We start from the raw sequence: 17549 nt of genomic DNA on the forward strand, positions 1-17549 counted from the left end.
CGGCGCACCTCAGGCTGGTGCAACGTCACACCGGCCTCTGCCGCTACAGGCTTACCCCGAATCCGTGCCCCTCCCTCCCCCCAGCCTGTGCCAGAGCCCCCAAATCAGCTGCTCCTTTAACCCTGTCCTGTCTGAGGGAAGGGCAGACGCCCTTGGACGACCTACATGCAGAGGCGGGGCCATATCCAAAGCTGAACCCCAGGAGCTGTGCGAACAAAGTGGAGAGGGGGAGGTCTCTCTCAGCAGCCTCAGAAGCAGCGGATTAAAGCTCCACAGTCAACTTGAAGTGCCCTGCATCTGTGAAATACCTGAATAGACAGCGAATCATCCCAAGTTGAGGACGTGGACTTTGGGAACAAGATATATTATTTTTTTCCCCTTTTTCTCTTTTTGTGAGTGTGTATGTGTGTGTTTCAGTGTGAGATTTTGTCTGTATAGCTTTGCTTTCACCAGGGTTCTGTCCTAGGGTTCTGACCATCCTGTCTTTTGTTTTTCTTTACTTTTTAAAATTTTTCTTCTAAATAATTATTTTTTATTTTAATAACTTTATTTTATCCTACTTTATCTTCTTTCTCCTTCCTTCCTTCCTTTTTTCCTTTCTTACACCCTCCCTTCCTTCCTTCCTTCCTTCCTTTCTTTCCTTTCTGATTTTTCTCCCTTTTATTCTGAGCTGTGTGGAATAAAGACTCTTTGTGCTCAAGCCAGGAGTCAGGGCTGTGTCTCTGAGGTGGGAGAACCAACTTCAGGACACTGGTCCACAAGAGACCTCCCAGCTCCATGTAATATCACATGGCAAAAATCTCCCAGAGATCTCCATCTCAACACCAGGACCCAGCTTCACTCAACGACCAGCAAGCTACAATGCTGGACACCCTATGCCCAACAACTAGCAAGACAGGACCATAGTCCCATCCATTAGCAGAGAGGCTGCCTAAAATCATAATAAGGCTACAGGTACCCCAAAACACACCACTAGTTGTGGACCTGCCCACCAGAAAGACAAGATCCAGCTTCATACACCAGAACACAGGCACTAGTCCCCCCAAACAGGAAACCTACTCAACCCACTGAACCAACCTTAGCCACTGGGGACAGACACCAAAATCAATGGGAACTATGAACCTGCAGCCTGCAAAAAGGAGACCCCAAACACATTAAGGTAAGCAAAATGAAAAGACAGAAAAACACACAGCAGATGAAGGAGCATGGTAAAAACCCACCAGACCTAACAAATGAAGAGGAAATAGGCAGTCTACCTGAAAAAGAATTCAGAATAATGATAGTAAAGATGATCCATAATCTTGGAATAGAATGGAGAAAATGCAAGAAACATTTAACAAGGACCTAGAAGAACTAAAGAGGAAGCAAACAATGATGAACAACACAATAAATGAAATTTAAAATACTCTAGATGGGATCAATAGCAGAATAACTGAGGCAGAAGAACGGATAAGTGACCTGGAAGATAAAACAGTGGAAATAACTACTGCAGAGCAGAATAAAGAAAAAAGAAAGAAAAGAACTGATGACAGTCTCAGAACCTCTGGGACAACATTAAACCCACCAACATTTGAAATATAGGGGTCCCAGAAGAAGAAGAGAAAAAGAAAGGGACTGAGAAAATATTTGAAGAGATTTTGAAAACTTCACTAATATGGGAAAGAAAATAGTTAATCAAGTCCAGGAAGCACAGAGAGACCCATACAGGATAAATCCAAGGAGAAACATGCCAAGACACATATTAATCAAACTATCAAAAATTAAATCCAAAGAAAACATATTAAAAGCAGCAAGGGAAAAAATAATGCACAAGGGAATCCCCATAAGGTTAACAGCTGATCGTTCAGCAGAAACTCTACAAGCCAGAAGGGAGTGGCAGGACATATTTAAAGTGATGAAGGAGAAAAATCTACAACCAAGATTACTCTACCCAGCAAGGATCTCATTCAGATTTGATGGAGAAATTAAAAACTTTAGAGGCAAGCAAAAGCTGAGAGAGTTCAGCACCACCAAACCAGCTTTACAACAAATGCTAAAGGAACTTCTCTAAGCAAGAAACACAAGAGAAGGAAAAGACCTACAAGAACAACCCAAAACAATTAAGTAAATGGTAATAGGAACATACATATCAATAATTTACTTGAATGTAAATGGATTAAATGCTCCCACCAAAAGACACAGACTGGCTGAATGGATACAAAAACAAGACCCATATATATGCTGTCTACAAGAGAACCACTTCAGACCTAGGGACACATACAGGCTGAAAGTGAGGGGATGGAAAAAGATATTCCATGCAAATGGAAATCGGAAGAAAGCTGGAGTAGCAATTCTCATATCAGACAAAATAGACTTTAAAATAAAAACTATTACAAGAGACAAAGAAGGACACTACATAATGATCAAGGGATCGATCCATGAAGAATATATAACAATTGTAAATATTTATGCACCCAACATAGGAGCACCTCAATACATAAGGCAAATACTAACAGCCATAAAAGGGGAAATCGACAGTAACACTATCACAGGGGATTTTAACACCCCACTTTCACCAATGGACAGATCATACAAAATGAAAATAAATAAGAAACACAAGTTTTAAATGATACGTTAAACAAGATGGACTTAATTGTTATTTATAGGACATTCTGTCCAAAAACAACAGATTACACATATTTCTCAAGTGCTCATGGAACATTCTCCAGGATAGATCATATCTTGGGTCACAAATCTAGCCTTGGTAAATTTAAGAAAATTGAAATCTTATCAAGTAACTTTTCCAACCACAATGCGATGAGACTAGATATCAATTACAGGAAAAAAAACTGTAAAAAATACAAACACATGGAGGCTAAACAATACACTACTTAATAACGAAGTGACCACTGAAGAAATCAAAGAGGAAATCAAAAAATACTTAGAAACAAATGATGACCCAAAGCCTAGGGGATGTAGCAAAAGCAGTTCTAAGAGGGAAGTTTATAGCAATACAGTCCTACCTTAAGAAACAGGATACATCTCGAATAAACAACCTAACCTTGCACCTAAAGTAATTAAAGAAAGAAGAACAAAAAACCCCCAAATTTAGCAGAAGGAAAGATATCATAAAGATCAGATCATAAATAAATGAAAATGAAATGAAGGAAATGATAGCAAAGATAAATAAAACTGAAAGCTGGTTTTTTGAGAAGATAAACAAAATTGATAAACCATTAGCCACACTCATCAAGAAAAAAAGGGAGAAGACTCAAATCAATAGATTTAGAAATGAAAAAGGAGAGGTAACAACAAACACTGCAGAAATACAAAAGATTATTAGAGATTACTACAAGCAAGTGTATGCCAATAAAATGGACAACCTGGAAGAAATGGACAAATTCTTAGAAATGCACAAACTGCTGAGACAGAACCAGGAGGAAAAATGAAAATATGAACAGACCAATCACAAGCACTGAAATTGAAACTGTGATTAAAAATCTTCCAACAAACAAAACCTCAGGACCAGATGGCTTCACAGGCAAATTCTATCAAACATTTAGAGAAGAGCTAACACCTATCCTTCTCAAACTCTTCCAAAAGATAGCAGAGGGAGGAACACTCCCAAACTCATTCTATGAGGCCACCCTCACCCTGATACCAAAACCAGACAAAGATGTCACAAAGAAAGAAAACTACAGGCCAATATTACTGATGAACATAGATGCAAAAATCCTCAACAAAATACTATCAAACAGAATCCAACAGCACATTAAAAGGATCATACACCATGATCAAGTGGGGTTTATTCCAGGAATGCAAGGATTCTTCCATATACGCAAATCAATCACCGTGATACACCATATCAACAAACTGAAGGAGAAAAACCATATGATCATCTCAATAGATGCGGAGAAAGCTTTTGACAAAATTTAGCACCGATTTATGATAAAAACTCTGCACAAAGTAGGCATAGAGGGAACTTTCCTCAACATAATAATGGCCACATATGACAAACCCACAGCCAACATCATACTCAATGCTGAAAAACTGAAACCATTTCCACTAACATCAGGAACAAGACAAGGTTGCCCACTCTCACCACTCTTATTCAACATAGTTTTGGAAGTTCTAGCCACATCAGTCAGAGAAGAAAAAGAAATAAAAGGAATCCAAATAGGAAAAGAAGAAGTAAAGCTGTCACTGTTTGCAGATGACATGCTACTATATATAGAGAATCCTAAAGATGCTACCAGAAAACTACTAGAGCTAATCAATGAATTTGGTAAAGTAGCAGGATACAAAATTAATGCACAGTAATCTCTGGCATTCTTATACACTAATGATGAAAAATCTGAGAGTGAAATTATGAAAACACTCCCATTTACCACTGCAACATAAAGAAGAAAATACCTAGGAATAAACCTACCTAAGGAGACAAATGACCTGTGTGCCGAAAACTATAAGACACTGATGAAAGAAATGGAAGGTGATACAAATAGATGGAGAGATATACCATGTTCTTGGATTGGAAGAATCAACATTGTGAAAATGACTACCCAAAGCAATCTACAGATTCAATGCATTCCCTATCAAACTACCACTGGCATTTTTCACAGAACTAGAACAAAAAATTTCACAATGTGTATGGAAACACAAAAGACCCTGAATAGCCAAAGTAATCTTGAAAACGAAAAATGGAGCTGGAGGAATCAGGCTCCCTGACTTCAGACTATACTACAAAGGTACACTAATCATGACAGTATGGTACTGGCACAAAAGCAAAAATATAGAACAATGGAACAGGATAGAAAGCCCAGAGATAAACCCACACACATATGGTCACCTTATCTTTGATAAAGGAGGCAAGAATATACAGTGGAGAAAAGACAGCCTCTTCAATAAGTGGTGCTGGGAAAACTGGAGAGGTACATGTAAAAGTATTAAATTAGAACACTCCCTAACACCATACACAAAAATAAACTCAAAATGGGTTAAAGACCTACATGTAAGGCCAGACACTATCAAACTCTTAGAGGAAAACATAGGCAGAACACTCTATGGCATAAATCACAGCAAGATCCTTTTTTACACACCTCCTAGAGAAATGGAAATAAAAACAAAAATAAACAAATGGGACCTAATGAAACTTAAAAGCTTTTGCACAGCAAAGGATACCATAAACAAGACCAAAAGACAACCCTCAGAATGGGAGAAAGTAGTTGCAAATAAAGCAAGTGACAAAGGATTAATCTCCAAAATTTATAAGCAACTCATGCAGCTCAATAACAGAAAAACAAATAACCCAATCCAAAAATGGGCAGAAGACCTAAATAGACATTTCTCCAAAGAAGATATACAGATTGCCAACAAACACATGAAAGAAAACTCAACATCATTAATCATTAGAGAAATGCAAATCAAAACTACAATGTGATATCATCTCACATCGGTCTGAATGGCCATCATCAAAAAATCTAGAAACAATAAATGCTGGAGAGGGTGTTGAGAAATGGGAACACTCTTGCCCTGATGGTGGGAATGTAAATTGAGACAGCCACTATGGAGAACAGTATGGAGGTTCCTTAAAAAACTAAAAATAGAACTACCATATGACCCCGCAATCCCACTACTGGGCATATACGCTGAGAAAACCATAATTCAAAAAGAGTCATGTACCACAATGTTCATTGCAGCTCTATTTACAATAGCCAGGACATGGAAGTAAGCTAAGTGTTCATCAGCAGATGAATGGATAAAGAAGATGTGGCACATATATATGATGGAATATTACTCAGCCATAAAAAGAGATGAAACTGAGTTATTTGTAGTGAGGTGGATGGATCTGGAGTCTGTCATATAGAGTGAAGTAAGTCAGAAGGAGAAAAACAGATACTGCATGCTAACACATATATATGGAAACTAAGAAAATAAAAAAATGTCATGAAGAGCCTAGGGGTAGGATGGGAATAAAGACACAGACCTACTAGTGAATGGACTTGAGGATATGGAGAGGGGGAAGGGTAAGCTGTGACAAAGTGAGAGAGTAGCATGGACATGTATACACTACCAAACATAGGGTGGATAGCTAGAGAGAAGCAGCCGCATGGCACAGGGAGATCAGCTAGGTGGTTTGTGACCACCTAGAGGGGTGAGATAGGGAGGGTGCGAGGGAGCGAGACCCAAGAGGGAAGAGACCTGGGAACATATGTATATGTATAACTGATTCACTTTGTTGTAAAGCAGAAACTAACACACCATTGTAAAGCAATTATACTTCAATAAAGATGTCAAAAAAAAAAAAAAAAAAAAGAAAGGAGAGAAGGGGGAAGTTCAAAGGCTTTGAGCCTGGGGAGAGCTTGGTGTGTTTTAGTGATTGAGAGAAGAAATGCTTAGCTGCAGTGGGAAGAGAATGTGACATTCTAGGAGGTTGAAGACTGAGATAGGTTAATGGTTAGAACACATAGGTCCTACAGGCCATAGAAGAGGCTTTGGCTTTTATTCAAAGTGCAGTGCAAAGGCTTTGAAGTGAATTAACATTATCCAATTTGAGTTTTAAGAACCTACTTTCTGCTCTTTGTAATATTAATTTGAGGAGAATAAGAATGGAAGCATGGATTTTATTTAGAGCCATTTACTGAAGCTTGGTCAGAAATATTGGTAATCTAGACTAGGGAGCTGTCACTGGAGATAAAGAGAAAAGGTGAAATTGAGATTGGCTTTAGAATCAGAATCATTAATCGGAATTGTTAGTGTGTTGGGTGTGAGGCAAAGGCTGGGTGAAGTCAAAGAAGAGAAACTACGGATGATTTAAGTTTCAGACCTGGCAAATTGAAGTTTGACATGAACTACTCAATTGGGAGAATGTTGAGGAGCAGGTTTTATTCTATTTGAAGCATGTTATGTTTGAGATATATGAGACATTTGAATACAAAGTCAAGGAAGAAGGCAAATATACAAATCTGGATCTCACTGAATTGGTTCATTCCAAAGTCATGTGATTGAATACATTCATCTAAGGAGGACTGTAACAGGAGAAGAGGAGAAAGTTCAAGATAAGGAGCAGGAGATAGCAAATTAGGCTGAACCGAAATAGGCAGTTCAGGAGAAGGAACTCCTGGAGAGAGTGGTGCCAAGAGAAGAGATTATTTAAAGAAATAACTGTTAGCCATCTCTGATGAGAGCTTCAGACAGGGCAAATGAGACAAGGAGTATTTGGCAGCATGAAAGTGACTTTAACAAGAGCTGTTTTGGTGCCATATACCTTTGCCATTGTACAAACTCAGCTCTAGTCAACTCCATACTAAAAATAATAGTAAAGAGTAAACTCAGGTGTGCATATGGGATTACCATGGGTAGCCATAGATCTTGTGAAAGACAAATAGACTTTATTTAAACATAGTCAATTTGATTCCAGAAAGTTGGATGGAAACGTCTTACAAGATTTTAACTCAATTTCTCTAAACTCATAGAACTTTTTCCAACTTTTTTGCTAAAATATTTGAGATTATTACTAACATTATGCTGTTCCCTCTGCTAGATCTTGGTTGGATGGCAAAGAGTCAAGAAATAGCCAATGTTGGATTGGGTTATTGTTTTGTGTCCTATTTCTATTTACTTGATTGCAGCTAGAAGTAGAATTTATCCCAAATAGTTCAAATGAAGATGATTTTAGTGAGCAATTTATTTGCAGGAAACACATAGTAATGGTGAGACACACAGAAGACCTGCAACAAAGGGAAACTGCTGCTACCCCTAGAGCTCCTGGGACAAAGAGAGGAAAGAGTGTTATTGGAGCCCAGAGAACTGCTGGGGAGGCAGACTGCTCAGTGGAAAGGAGAGTTAGTCCCGAAATGTTGAATTATTGCCAGGGACATTGAAATGAAAGGGAGAGGAAACCGGGAAAGAAATAGCCCCTTCTGTTTCTCATTTCATCCTCTGATACCTGCACCTCTCATTGATCAAACCTAAGCAGAGGCAAAGTGCCATGGTGATACAGTCTGCATAGTTCAACCACTCAGAATTCAGCTGAAGAGAGAGAAAATTAGAAAAAGGATTTGAGTGGCTTCTGGTGTCCAGTCCAGCATGTAAGGTCCTTAGAAGTTATCACTCCATCCTAGCAATAGGTTACAAAGCTGAACAAACTGAAAATTAACAACTCTTCTTAGATCCCTCAGAGAATTGAGATCCCAAGGCAAACCACTGCTCCAAACATTGGAAAGACAGACAGGCAGATATAGAGAATAACCATTTTTCTTACCAGAGTGGAAACCTCTTTGGGAACTGCTGAAGTAGAACTGAAGTAGAGAAACCTTAATGTAACTGACAAATTGCTGGAGGCTCAGTGTAGACAAGTCTGAGAGTTAAACACTTTAGGGGGCGCCAAGTCTGAGGAGGGCAGACTCTCCCTTTCGTGAGTTTTACCTCCAGGATGTCTGCCAGGTTTAAAGATTGTAGAAAAATCCTTTTGCGTTTCCAGCAGGGAGAGGGGAAATATAACCATTTGAAATATGTTAGAACATGCTGTACTTAGCAAAGCCTGGCTTTGAGAGAAACTATTTTACCAGAGCCTAACCTGTTGGGATTTTATGAGAGCCTAACTGATCTGGTGGAAGGGAAATACTCAACTCTACCCCCCTCTAGCCATCCTGTCCTACATTAAGGAGTGGTGGAAGACTGAGAAGCACTTGTGAAGTTCACAGTCCAGGGGCACAGGCTCACTAAAAGTCTGAGACCTAATCAAGGACTACAAAATGTCCCCCTCTCCCCACAACATTACTAGACACCCATTTACTACAGTTCCTTTCACCAGTTTTCAACAATATATCATAAGCCATATTAAATGGCAGAAACATACTTTGAAGAGACAGAACCAGACTCAGATATGGAAGGAATGTTAGAATGATTAGGAATTTTAAAGAACTATGACTTATATGCTAAAGGCCATAATGGAAAATGTAGGCAACATGCAAGAACGGATGGGTAATGGAAAAAAGTAGGCAACATACAGGAACAGATGGGTATTGTAAGTAGATGGAAAGTCTAAGAGAGAATCAAAAAGAAATGCTAGAGATAAAAAGAACACTGTGACAGGAATGGAGGATGCCTAGTTAATAGATTGGACATAGCTCAGGAAAAAAATCTCTAAGTTTGAGGATATTTCAACAGACACTACCAAAACTGAAAACCAAAGAGGAAAAGGACTGAAAAAAAACAAAACAGAAAATCTAAAAACTACAGGACAAGTACAAAAGGTATAATGTACATATAATGGGACTAATAGAAGAAGAAAGAAAGGATCAGAAGAAACATTTGTAAAAGGATTTGGGATCAGGGGATGACAAATTGTAAATAACCAGAATACTTGATTATTTTACTCCTGTTTCTTGGTAGGTGAGAAATATCAGCAAAAGTCTATTCTGTCTTTTGTCTTATTGTGGCTTGGGGGAAAAAAAAAGAAAATCAGTATAAAATATACAGAAAATCAGAATAAAATAGAGAATTTATTTGCTACACTTGGTGATAGTTGGGAAATAGAAAGAGAAAAGGGAATAGAATAAATGTAATAGTGAAAGTCTATTGCAATGTCCTGTCTCACCTTTTGCCATATCACCTCAAATCATTAATAAAATATGAAATTTCTGAAATTTTTGTTGTTAGGGGATCATTTCCGTATAACTATAACAAGGTTAAGCCTTGTACCTAGGTTAGCATGAGGTAAATATAATTTGTAGATGCAGATATTGAGAGAAACGGAATCAAAAGAAATTTAGGTACAGGGAAGAAACTAGAATCATGATTTGGCTTCTGGAATCTTACATGTTGACAAATTGCAGGTTAGAATTTCATTTACCTAACCTGATTCCAGATTATTAATGTTATAACTTTTCAAGATACCATACCCCTCTGTATATTGAGTCAGTATTTAGAAACCACATTTGTTTGTTTACTTTAGAATAAGGAGATAAGAATCCAGTGAGCATTAGGAAATCAATAGGTTCCCCAGGCCATATTCTCAATTGGAAACTATGTAATCCAAAGTGAAAAAAACCAAGACTTGTTGAAGCTGATTATTATGGATTTTTTTTGTGTTGCTATTAGCAGATTCTCAAACCATTGGTTAAACTTTGACTAGAACAATGTTTAGTTTATATTTATTTTTTCTAATGAGTTTGTTTTTTCATTTTGGCTTTGTGGGTTGGGGTGAGGTGAGAGGAATGTTTTTCTGAGTTTGGTCGGTCTATTCTTGTAGGTTGTACCGTGTGCTTCCCAAATGTGTGTATTAATTCCATGGCCTGAAACAATATTAATTCTTTTCTTGGCAATGAGTCCAAACAACCCATTCATGAGATCACCTATCTGTATTCATTATATAATTGTATTGATATCATTTCATTAGCTTCTTATGAACAAAGCTATAGCTCTATACTCATTCATCTAACTATTCTTTCCATAAATATTTAAGTCCCTACTGTGTCTGAGGCACAATTATCAGTGACATATTGCTGTGGTCTTGTATGTCATATTTATGCCTATATCATAATGCAAAATTAAAATGAAGTACTGAAGACAGGGCAGTAAAAGAGGGGAGAAAAAAATAGATTAATGAATTTCTCATCCATTTTCCTATGAAGTTGACTCCTAAAGGTATTTTCCAAATTGTGTTTGTGATTAATTCAGTTTTTTATTTACAATGAGGTTATTGATGACTTGCATTTATCTAACTAAATTATGGTTTTTAATATTAATGGCTATATTTATTTTTTCTGATCTACATAAAATAATACTTTCATTACAGGAAGATACAAAAATTAAGAAAAAAACATAAATCAAATGCAGCAGTTCACATATTTTCCCTTTTCAGATTTAACATTTAGCTAAATGGAAGTTTAATAATATGTCAGTAACACATTAAATATTTGAGTTAAATTATTGTGGGATAATTTTATTATTAGCATTTTTCTTTTTTTTCTGTGATAGTCATGGTGTTGCTGACTTCTAATTCTTCAAGCATATTTGTTTATGTTGCTGCATGCCTGCTCTTCTGCTGAGAATAGAGGCTTGACTCTCCTCATAGAAAATTGTTTGTTGACTGTGTTAAAAATTTCAGTGAGTACTTCAAGACTGAGTATGACCTATATACTTTATCTCCTTTAGGGCTTTTATTGCTAGGGTTTGGCATGATAATCCATGATAGTAGTGCTCAATTCACATCTAGCTGGCAAATTAATACATCAACTAATTACACTAGGGCTTTGGGCTGCAGCTTGTGTTGCAAATTTATACAGACCTTTATTAACTCAAAGGGAAAGATTCAGACAGAGATGGTTGAGGGCACCAAGTCAACTCCTATTCAATGATTGGAAACATGAGAAATTATGATTCCAATTCTGTCAATTGATTTCTCCAGAGTACCTTACACACAAAAATTTTCCTTTACTAACCATTCCTTCTACTAGAGTTTGAAGAGATTTTCTTTTTTGTTTTTTTTGAACATTCTCTAAATATATTTAGTGTGTTGCTATATTTATTTAATGTTCTATTATTTTCTCTTTTAAAATGTTCAATAAATATAAAACAGGAAGTGAATTCCTCTCCCTAAAGTAATTCATATACTTGCAATTCTTATCTACATTGTTAGCATTCCTCAGTATTCAATAATTTAGGATTATTAATATTATTCTTCAGTTGAAAATGATTTATTTTCTTAAATGTCCCTCTTTTTCTTTATTTCTAGACAGGATGTTACTAATGAATGGCTTATATTTTACATGAATTATTAATTACTGAGGGTGCTAAAATGTTGTTATAATTTCAAAATCATTTTTTTAAATCAGCTTTGACAATTCTGGATTTCTTTTGTGAGAAATCATGGCATTTTGTACTTTTCTGTCAATTTTTTCCTCACCTCACTTCAAATAAATTTCTTAAATTTGTATTCTAGACTGTATGTTAGACAGTGAGTTCTGTGAAAGCAGGGACTATATTTTATTCTTCATACTTTCCCCAACATTTTGCCCAGTGTTTTGCACATGGCACAGTACAGGCAAACAGATAGCACATGTAAGCCAGCCTTTGGATTTGAAGTGAATCAGAAAAGATGTCCTCAAGTAGGTCATATTAGAATTGAGTCTAAATCAATGAGGTAGCTCAAAGAGAGTGTGGCCTACTACTCTCTTTTATTTTAGGGCAAACTCTTTGAAAGCACTGAGGTAAAGGACAGCATGGAGTATTCTGTGAATTGCATAGTATTCAATGTGGTTATGGTGTCAAGCAGATAGATTGAAATTTTTGTTGAGGAAAGATTGGAGACAGCTTGTATACCACGCTCATGGAACTTGAATTTTATCCTGAAAGCAATGTACAATCATTGTTTGGTTTTAAGCAGATTGATGATAAACTTTCTTTCGTCTCCCTTTTTATTCTCCCTCCTTCCCTCCCTCTCTCTCTCCCTCACTCTCTCCCTCCCTTCCTTCTTTTCCTTCTTCCTAATGATCAGTGTCATGCTAGGGTGTATATATTGGGGCTTGCATAAGATTGTAGGAGGTAGGAAATTGGATCTTCTATAAAGAAGACCAATTGCTGCAGTTCATCAATATTAATTAGAACTCGAACTAAGGTATAGGTCACAATAATGAAGAAAATGGGCAGATTTGGGAGATATTGAACAGTTAGAATGGAAGGGTTTTGGTGACAGGAACTGGAGGATAAGGGAAAGAGTAGAATCTAAAATGATACTCAGTTTTGTTTCTCAGTGTGAATGTTGGCACTGTTTATTGATATCAGCAATATTCAATCAAGATATCTGGAGATGATGAGTTTGGTTTTGTACATTTTGAATTTTAGCTGCCTATGGAATGTCCAGATATAAGGGCCTAAGAGATAGATATTTAATTGAGACTTGGATTTGCATACAAATAGTTTATTTGGGAGTTAATCTCAGGAAACACTGGTAGAGGAGTGGAGAATCGAGGAAGCAAAGAGAAATAAGTTAATACAGAGTGTGCTATTAGCAAGTTACCTGTGTGGCACAGCTGAGGTTTTGTCCCATTTATGTCCGATGACAGACTGTGTAGAGCATACCTCAGAGTGGTCCCCACTGAAGGGTGAGGCTGCTGGGTTATTTATCCACTACCTCTGGTCTGTACTTGGTTGAGGCTTGTCCTGGGACCTAGCTAATCACACCCGTGGCCTAACCTTCATTCAGGATTTCAGCAGGCTCCTGCCAACAAAGTATGCCCTCAGGCAGAGTCACAGATCCTGGCAGAAAGAAGTTAAGCAACTGTATACAGGTGTTGGAGGCACCAACAGATTTTCCTTAATGTGAGGTAAATCTTATCTGGAGAGATAGTTCTGAAAGCCATTGACATTTAAAAGATAATTAAAGCTAATACAGTATAATGAGATAATTCAGAGAAGAGGGTCTAGGATAGATACCTATAAACACCAAAATTTAAAGCCAACATAGGGAACAAGAAATCTGTGAAAAATGTCTATCATCTTTATGTTATTAATATATCTAAGAGACATGCCTTGAATATTTTAAAATAAAACAAGACAAGCAAACCAAAAGTTAATGGAGTCACCATTTATCAAAGTTAATGGAGTCACCATTTATCCACTGTTTTTATTTCTTTGATTGATACACCCACAAATATATTTGCTTCATAGTGGCTATGGCCACATCTAATTCATCAGTGAATCTTTAGTACCTTAGATAGTACTTGACATGGAACATGTACCGAGTATTTTTTTTTAAATGAGTTATTTAGAATTACTGAATTTACATACATAAACATTGTAAATAAAGTTAGAAAATATAGTTTAGAAAGTATAGATATTATCAAAACAAATATTTTATATAAAATATTTTAACTTCATACTTTAGTTTTCTAATACTTGGTTGTTGTTGTTGCTGTTTTACCTTTAAATTAATAAGCTTTATTTTTTAGAGAAGTTTTAGTGAAACATAAACGGTTCCCATATATCCCCTGTTCCCACACATGTACAAACTCTCCTGCTATGGGCATCCTGTACCACAGTGGTACGTTTGCTACTATCAATGAACTAGAATTGGCACGTTATTATCACTCAAATTCCACAGTTTACATTAGAGTTCACTCTTGGGATTGCACATTCTATTGGTTTGGTCAAATATATAATGGCATGTATCCACCACTGCGGTATGACACAGAATAAGTAGTTACATTGCCCTGAAAATCCTCTGTGCTCTGCCTCTTCATCCCTCCCTCCCCCTTCAATTACTTTAAAGACGGAAACTGATGAAAAGAGGCTCCCTTATTCCTCGTCCAGTGATTTATTTCAGGGTCTCATTTGTTCCAAGTTAAGAGCACGAAAATGAAGACATAAGAGAGAAAACATATGTTTAACCTGTAATGAAGTGGTGGTTTCCTCAGGGCAATTTAATGTATTTGTTAATATTTGATTCAAGTTATTTCTCTAAGCCAACACATGAAGTCAGAAAACTGTGAAGAATGTTTCCAAATATTTCTGGCACAATTGATTATGGCATTTCTGCCAAAATGTTTCTTTTCCTTAGATGTACATCCTCTGCATTAGTTCACCTGAATTTTATTTCTGCATTCTAGTTCAAGTCATGACCTGTATTTACATGTAAGGTCTTTCTGTGATTTGCTTAGTAGCAGTTGGTGAGCAGGGAAACCCCTAATGGTGATGTCTGTTGTTATTATTATTATTGAAAATGACTCAGAAAAGAAAAATACATATTGATGCCAGACATGACTCAAGTGAATTATCTTTTCCAAAGAGCTTCCCAGCATTATAGTTACATTAGCATGCTTGGACATCTGCTGCATCCAGGAGGGAATTAGCTGTGGAATACTAAGAAATATATCATAGGCAGAAAATTTATAACAGGATTGCCTTTTAGAAAGAGATTATATCCTCACTTTTACTGAGAGTCAAGTCAAAAGTGACATTGATAGATTGGAATAAAAATTATTATTGAATGTTTATGGCATTTTTAGATGCAATGGACATTCTGTGTCTGCATTTTTCTCTATTACTATTTAAAGTGAGTGTTCTTTCGTAAGTACAGCCTTGCACTTCTTTATATACTTCTTCTAAGGAAAAGTTAATCTGCACCTACTATGTTTGTCTGAAAATTTTGAAAGAGATAGGTTTAAAAAGTCTTTGAGGTCTTTCTTTCATGTAACAGATTTGTTCTGTATTCTTAATTTTTTTTTTCTTGCACTGAGAATAAAGATGATCCTGTCGAGCAAATATTGTTGCTACTGGCTCTTAATTTTTGTAGATTGCACCAGTTTGATTCTTAATTTCAGTAGGATCCTTTACAGTGAAACATCATTGAATTAAGTTGACACTTGATAGCAAAAATTTAACAGCCCAGAAAAATCCTTCTGAGAATGTATTTGCATCAGTGGATGCTTCTGCTTTCCTATTTTTAGAGATTTGAAGCTTATTTATCAATTTTTCACCCTAAAAGTTAATGAACTTTAGAATAAGAAAAACATCACCATTTTTGGAAAAGTGAAACAATTTTTAAAATTTTTATTTCAACCTGTATGAGACTGAATTTCCTCATTGTTAAACGGGGATATAGCTACCTTGCAAAATGATTGTAAAACCAAAAATATGTGTGAAGTATCTAATATAGTATCTACAGTAGTTCACGTAAGGTTTTCATTAATACTGGATGGTCTTCTTTTCCTTCTCCTCTTTCTCCTTTTTCTGCTTCTTCCATGTTTGATCTAGATCAGTGGTTCTCAAACTTTAATTTAAATCAAAATCATTTGAAGGGCTTGTTAAAAAACAGATTGTGGTGCTCTGTCCCCAGAGTTACTGATTCAGTAGGTCTGGAGTGGACTTGACTCTGCCTGTTTCTAAGAAGTTGACAGTTTGAGTCAAGAGACAACACTTTGAGAACCACTGAGTAGAAAAAATAATGCAAATGTAGTGAAGTAGAGCTTTGTGGCTACCAATACTTTTGCCTGTAGTCATCTCTGACTAATAAATAGCATCACTTTCCATTTCAAAAATTAGTACCCATATACTTTAAAACGTTTACTTATCTACTTCTAAATAAGTCTCCCAGTGTCTTTGTTTACTTAGACAATAGTATGAATGTTGCTCTTCTGAAATTATGCAATATTTTAATGAATTTTAGAATTCAGGTCAAGTGAATGAAAAAATAGAGGTCTTTCCTAGCTGCTCATGTTTGAGACAAATGACAGTGATGGAGTTTGTTAGTTTTGTCTTTTAAACTGACTGAGAACAGGAAGACTGCCTGAAACTTGAAAAATCTGTTCTCTATATTTCACTGTTATGTAAAAAGAGTTTCTAACCATGGTAGGTATTATTATTGTACTTGTTTATAATTTAGAGACTATTTGTTTAAAATGAAGGATACTTCCATTTTCATTTTATCTGCCAGGTTTATTTATCTTGTTCAGTGGCCATTCATGTCACTGGTAATGAGAACCTGAATAACACAATTACAGTCAGGACCAGCAGAAATGAAAGACTTCCTCTTTAAAAGATCACATTTAATCAGAAATATCCTAATGAGTCATAAGTTAACAAAAACCTTCATTCTTGATATTCAGCCAACAACACTAGCAAGTATCCAAAATCTAAATGTAGTGCATGACACATACACACTGCCGCTGTAAATAAGAATAATTGCTGACAAAAGCATAGATATCTAAAATGTTATGCATCGACTTGTTTCATTGGTATCTTCTGAGTCAACTTGGATGTATCGTTAGTGCAATCTCAAAGCTGCATATTAAAATACTATTAATGGCCACAAAATAACATATGAAAAACTCTCACAATGCATCTGGACTCTTGTAAACTCTTGTAAACATCAGATCCTCAGAGCTCTTCTTTTCTCTATATGCACACTGTAGGTGATCTCATATAGTTTTATTGTTTTAAATACCATTTACAGGCTAAATTCATATGTGTAGTTTGGATTAGATCTAAGTCCTTAATGGTAGCTACTTTATTTAAACCACTCAGGTTACAAACAATGACCCAACTTTGACTCCTGTATTTTCCTTATTGCCTATATCCACAAACAAATATTGTCAACTCTGCTTTGAACATGCAGATTATGCAGAATCTGATTATGTCTCAGTCATCCCAAGTCCAGGGCCCATCGTCTCTCACCTAGATTATTATAATAACATCTCTACTTATCTATGTATCTTATCTTACTACATAGTATATCCACCCAAGACTGTAGAATAAATGTTTTAAAACATAAGACAGATCATGTTCTTGTCTTTTCAAAACCTCAAAGTGGATTCCCATCTTTCTTAGAGTAGAAGTTACTATTTTTATAATGGTTTACACATAATGTGGGCTACCACGAAGTGTGTGAGCTCATGTCCCACTGACTCAGGTCCAAGCTACTGTGCTGTTCTTGAAGTTCTGACACCAAAACCATATAAAGGCATTAAAAAGAAAGGTAACTGTGGACAAATATACCTCAGGAAACGCTTGTAAATATTCTAAACAAAATATTAGGAAATCAAATCCAATAATATATGAAAGAATATTAA

The sequence above is a fragment of the Kogia breviceps genome, chromosome 6, assembly GCF_026419965.1.
Source record: "Kogia breviceps isolate mKogBre1 chromosome 6, mKogBre1 haplotype 1, whole genome shotgun sequence".
NCBI lineage: Eukaryota > Metazoa > Chordata > Mammalia > Artiodactyla > Physeteridae > Kogia > Kogia breviceps.